At 44.3% G+C, this 6,000-nt stretch overlaps 1 protein-coding gene across 7 annotated transcripts in view; it reads right to left on the reverse strand.

Annotated features, from left to right (window-relative positions):
• SLC8A1 (solute carrier family 8 member A1) overlaps positions 1 to 1,845 on the reverse strand; it is a 122,160-nt gene extending 120,315 nt beyond the window's left edge. For 6 of the 7 annotated variants that reach the window (XM_023923274.2, XM_023923271.2, XM_023923273.2 and 3 more), the window contains exon 1: positions 1,420 to 1,845. The gene's annotated coding sequence lies outside the window, so the exon portion shown is untranslated. The remainder of the gene's footprint in view (positions 1 to 1,419) is intronic. The other variant, XM_023923269.2, reaches the window with a different exon arrangement.
• Between the last annotated feature and the right edge of the window lie 4,155 nt (positions 1,846 to 6,000).

Raw genomic sequence — 6,000 nt, forward strand, 5'->3', positions numbered from 1 at the left:
TTTAAAGATTGATTTCTGTGCTAGAATTCCATTCCTAGGCAGGTGGCATGTGTTTAAAAGGTACCTCTCAAAAAGAATCAAAGCTTGTCCAGCACAGACAAAAGGAACCAGACAAAGATGTGCATTTCAGGGAGGGTGAAAACTGAGGAAAGTGGGAATATCTGTGGAGAGGCTGACAAAATCAGGGAAGACGAGGGCATTGGCCCTTTCAACTGCAGGCTCTACTATGGGGTTACAAGCAAACACTTCTATTATGTCCTCTTATGTAAGGACAAGGGAAAGCATTTTCATTCATGAATGGAAATGTTTATGACATTTGTGGTGGAGTGATTTCCCTTTACGATCATCCTTCACATCTCTGGAAATCTCCTACACTTTCAATCATACTCCTGATATTATTTTCAGTTCTTTCTGTATAATTTCACTTCACCTGCTCTGATGTTTTTGTTTTTCCAGTCTATTAACCGCCTGAAAAATGACAGAGCTTTACCCAGAACTTTGCAGTGGGACTATGAATACAATATTATAACACCTGAACACATGAACTGTTAACTCAGATCCATTCACCAGCATTTAAAGAAAAATCTCATCTTTAACTGTACCACCATATACCGACCAGATTTTAAGCCAAGGCTATAAAAAGCTTTTTTGTGTTCTCTTTAACAAAACTCTTGGTGAAGAAAGCCTCTCTGCCAAGGCTATACTCTGTTTTTGTGACAGTGCCCAATTCCCAGAGCTGACACATTTCTCTGCTAGTTTGGAGGAGACCTATTACTTCAGTACTTTTGGAAATATTCACAACAGCACACAGCTGTTTTCGCTGGAGCTGACTTTCACAACACTGCAATGGCAGTTAAAACTGTACCAAAAACCCTTGCACAGGATGTAATCAACCTCAAATCTACAGAGAAACATTGGGAAACTGCCTTCAAGTGCCAAGAAAAACAACAGTCGTTTACAACGAGCTCTTCCTAATGTCCAGTCAGCTCAACCCAAGTGAAACATGTTCCTCAAAACGAAAGTAGCACAGGGCAGGAAAGAAAAAGCCCTTGACTTTTTAAATTGATTTTTTTTAAATGAATTTTTCTAAACAGAAACACAGAGACTCTGACAGTGGCAACCACCACTGATCCTTCCTGCCCACTGAAACTCTATCATCACCCAGTCTGTAAATCCACTCCTTGAGTGATAAAACTCTTGTTTTCCAACATTTTCCTCTTGCCTCCTTCAGACACTAGGAAAGTTCCTGTCCCTCCAGCGGCAAGGCTGTTATATGTCATGTTTCCTTCTCAGAGAGCTTAACCATTATCCAGCTATTAGAGCCATCCCATCGCCCCAGATTTACGGCTTTTCCCAGGATGTCAGTCCAACCAAATCCCCAGGTGTTCCCAAGAAACGCCTGAGTTGCTTTTCACTTACCCCAGCCGAGGCTCAGCAGTTGTGGGTAATGCAGAATGGAAAAAAGCCCTCATATGATAGTGTCTCTATATTTACCAGAAAGAAAGGAGCTGGGGTGCTTGTCCTTTAAGTGTCTCTAAAGATGGTTTGCATAGCTGGATCTCAGCTTATCTATGCTTTTCTGCTTTTGCTTCCATACATGGATCTGTTCCCAACAGTAACTCCAAGCTGTCGAAAAGAAGCTATCTGGCAGCTTTCAGCTTCATCTGACACGTAAATGAGCGCGAATAAATAATTACATTTTCTGCCTTTTTTTTTTATCTGCACCTCAGGACACCTTTTCTTTTTCTTCCTTCTCCCCAGATTAACGTTTTGCTGTTTTTCCCAAAGTAATTCCTACGGGAATGCAAACAGAAATGACCCAGGCAGATTTTTTTTTTCTCTCCCTTTCCCTCAGGCTCACATAATTTTATTCTCATAAATATCTTCTTTTTTTTTTTTTTTTTTTTTTTTTTTCCATTTGCTTTGCTTATAGGTCAGAGTTTTGCATGTTTGCTACTTGGAATCATGTCAAAGCAATATACATCATGTCTGTAGCAAAGGAAGGTTAAAAGTCAAATTTTTGGAGAGAGAGAGAATACAGCTGAGCCACGTGACTGCTCCCAGATTAGCAGCAGTAGCAGGAGTAAGCATTCCTCTGATATTACAGTAGCCACCGTGGGACATGCCTGAAACACTGAAGAGAGAAGCTGCAGTTTGGAAGCCTCCTGCAGATCTATTTATGAATAAATCACTCCTTGCTCTTTTCCCTATCTTTCTAGGTACTTTCCTACTTCCTAGATTTCAGTTTCAGAAAGAACTGAAAAAGAACAAAAGTGGGAGGCGGCCCTGTGGCACAGGTCAGGAAAGAAGTCATATAATTACCCTTAACTCTGCCCTTTGGAATCTTTGCTGTGCAAATGGAAATGTTAAGGGCTCCAGTGGAAGGGGAACACTAAATAGATGTCTTTATTATTGTTTGTTGTAGTGGCAGCTGGGAGTAAAAGAGATATTAGTGAGCTAATCAATTGCTTCATACTGGGATCTCTGGATGAAAGAAAACTGGTGGAAGGCATATTCAGAGAGATTTAAGATATCTAAGACTGAATGTAGATGTCCCTATTCAGGCACTTGCATGGAAAATGGCATCCTCAAACGTGGTGGCTTTGATTCATGGCAGGAGATGGAAATTCCTTGTATATTCCCACACACCAATGACCTTGACTGTTTGAGATTTTTCCTAAACATCTGTTGAACACCAGGCGGAAGAGAAGTTTTTGAAAGAGCTCACCAGCTCCACCTTTACAATTAATGCTAAACTACATTTTCCACGTTAACAAATTGCCCGATTACAAATGCTGCTTCAAGTGGCATATTTGACTCCTGCTGTTTGCTGTCTCGGAGACTGGAGGGAATGTGAGTGGGAGTGTGTGTATAAATGGGTGCCTGGGGAGATTTCCAGCATCTCCCCAGCATCCAGAGCAGGCAGCCTCCCTGGGAGAACATCCCAGAGCAAGCTGAAGGCCAATGGAAGCATGCAACAGGCAGCAAAAGGAATCTTTTGGAAAAGATAAGGAGTTACGAAGGGGGCCCTCCAGTTTTCAGTACACTGGGCAAATGTCTGTACCATGTACAACCTCCTGTTGTTTGGGGCTGTGGAGAGGAACGAGATGAGAAAAATTCCCTCTGGAAATTTGCCCAGGAGTTTCTCCAGCCTTTCAAGAGCAAGAGCCAAGCTCATCCTAGGAAGGTGCTTGAGTAGGAATATCACCATTGCATGTTACGCACCTGGTGATTCAGGAGGTCTGTGCTCTAATGCAAATGAAAATGTGATTCAGAAAAGTGTTTAAATTGCTGCTTAATTTTGAATATTGAATAATGCTTTTGACTCCCCAGGGGTTACTCATGTGATTTTCATTCTATGCTTTACTAGGTTGCCCAGATATGGACATGAAGCTGCCATGAAAAATAAACAAGGTTCAGCACTCACTTGTGAGTGTATTTGTGTCTCTCTAATGTCTTGACTTTAGGTATTGCTCCTAGGAGGTCTAAGGACCAACAAAAATGGGCTAAGATGAGAAAAACCTCAATTCATCGTATGCGTCCTCCTTTCCGTGAGGGAAATGTTGAAAACCACAGGTGCCCGTGGTTTTCAGTGCCAAAGAAAAACCTAGGTGGCTTTGAGAATAACATGACAAAGCTGCACTCAGAATTTCAGTAGCTACAGGGACAAGGGTGTAGCTGTTTTCTGGCTTTGATCTGCCTTTTGGCACAGTGGCCATGTGTCACTCTCTAGATGGGTGACACCACCCTCTTTAAACTCTGCTCCCCACAGAGAGAGGCCAAAGAGCTTCTCAGATTTTCCATCGAGAGGTTTTTCCATTCTTCCCTGCTGGGAGAGGTGAAGTTTGTATCAGGGTGATGATAAGGTGAAAGGCATTTTCCTAAAGCAAAAGAAAGAGCAGACAGCAGTGTTGCCAAGCACCGAGAGGGCCACAGGGAGATGGAAATAAAGCACCTTTGACCTTTGCGCCCACTGACTTCTTTCCTCCTCCCCAAAACAAGCAGAACAGGAGGATAAAGTCCACCTTTGGTGGTGACACACGTAGGGGACATCAGCAACTCTGCCAGGCTTGGCACCAGCTGGACTTGCAGGAGTGCTGGTGAAGCAGGGCTGGGATCAGGACCTGTGTCTGTGCTGGGTGAGGGTGGTGGGGCTTCATCTGCCAAAGCCTGGTCCCCCCTGGGGATCTCCCTGAGTCCTGTCCCAGAGCCATACACCTTCCTGGGGAAAATCCTCCCCAGGCTCTCCCACAGCATTTAGATGCTGATTCTCCAGGATTGTGCCCCAGCAGGTCGTGCTTTTTTGTGCTATTTGTCCTCTCTGCCTGCCGCTATCAATGCCGAAGCCACAAAACGAAACCAGGCCTTGGTCTTCAGGAACACGTGTGCTCTTCCCCATGCTGTGTGCTGCAGCTCCGAGCCACCAAAGAGGTGTTGAAGTGTCTTTTATGAATATCAATGTGGATTTCGTAAGAGTGATTTAAATATAGCTGCCTGCTTTCCTGGGAGACCCTGTAGCTGTATTCTCACTGCAGCAAAAGCTGCACCATCTGCCCAGCATTCGCAGCCGCTTCCCAAAGACCGCCAGGGACTTGTCATTCTGCATTTGGCTTGCACAGGGTTCCAAAGTGAAGGCTTTCTGGGGAAAAAAGGATGGATGGGCAGGCTTCAACACATTCAGATGTGTGGCTCAGGTGTACTCATGTAGCATTATGTGCTGGGAGGGCTGGACACAGCTCTGAGCAACCTGATCTAACGTGGAAGCCAGCCCAGCTCCGAGCAGGGGCTGGACCTCCAGAGGTCCCTCACAACCTTAATTATCCTGTGGTTCAGTGAGAAATTCAGTTTAGGATGTAACCATATGGTAGAGGAATAGCAAGGAAATCTGAACTCCTAGGGCACCTGTGACATTTTCTGTCTTCCTCTTGTTTCCTGTGACTACCTTCGAGCTCTTTGAGTGTGGCTCAGCTCTCATTCCACATCCATGGCTTGTCTCCAGTGTTGCTTGAACCTTACTGCTCTGCAAAAATCCACTACTTCCCCCTTTTTTTTCCCTTTTTAAAGCCGAGTGACTAAAATGCAGTTGGGCTTGTGCCCAGGTAAAGCACAAGAAAGTCAGGCAGTCATTCTTTCCTTGTGTTGAGTATGTAAAGTTTTGCAAGCGAATAAGACTTTTTCTGTTTAGGGTAAGCAAATATGCCTTGAACCTGGGGAGTGTCCAATTCTTAGTAATTGTTTATTTCACCAAGGCATAAATTACTGTGCCTTCAGGACAAAGCTAATAGAAAAAATGCTAATTAGTGCTGGTCAAAAATTTTCCAGTGGAACATTTTTCTGTCAGAAACTCTCTTGATTAGTCAAAGTTGAAACGTTCCAGAAGAACGTGTTGATTTTGCTGAGCCTCAAATGCCACGGGGTGAGCTGAGGTGGGGTGGGAGTAAGGAAAGAGGGAATCCATCAAAATCCTCTTGCTGATTCCCTGACAATTTATCTGCTTGGCTGCCAGCCTCGTGGCACTGCTGAGGATTGGAGTTTGGGGCAATCTGCCATGCAGAAAATGGGCTGATGGACAAGTCGTGAAAATTCCTATTTCCTGGGTGGGAATTGTAAATACAGAAGTCAGGGAGCCTGTCTGATCTCCCCAGCTCCCCTCCACTGGACACCAGCCTGGGAATGTGCATCCAGGGTGGCATATCAACATTGCCAGATGAGATACTTCAGGCAGCTGAGTCAGATCTTCTCCTTGGCTTGTAAAAGAGAAGATTTGAATTTTGTTCTGGGATTTCTGCTGGGAGAAAAGGACGAGCTGCTCTGATATTATCTGTGTTCATTTGAACTCGGGTTTCTACAGGTGCAGCTCTTCCATCCGTGACTTGCCAAATCCACACACACTGATTTTTTTTTTCATCTCACACTTCCTTCTGACAGAGCTGTCTCTGCAGGTGAAGAGATGAGGATCACAGCACTGTGACATTCATGGATTCAGAAACAGCTACATGG

The sequence above is a fragment of the Cyanistes caeruleus genome, chromosome 2 (assembly GCF_971803275.1).
Source record: "Cyanistes caeruleus chromosome 2, bCyaCae1.hap1.1, whole genome shotgun sequence".
NCBI classification, from domain to species: domain Eukaryota; kingdom Metazoa; phylum Chordata; class Aves; order Passeriformes; family Paridae; genus Cyanistes; species Cyanistes caeruleus.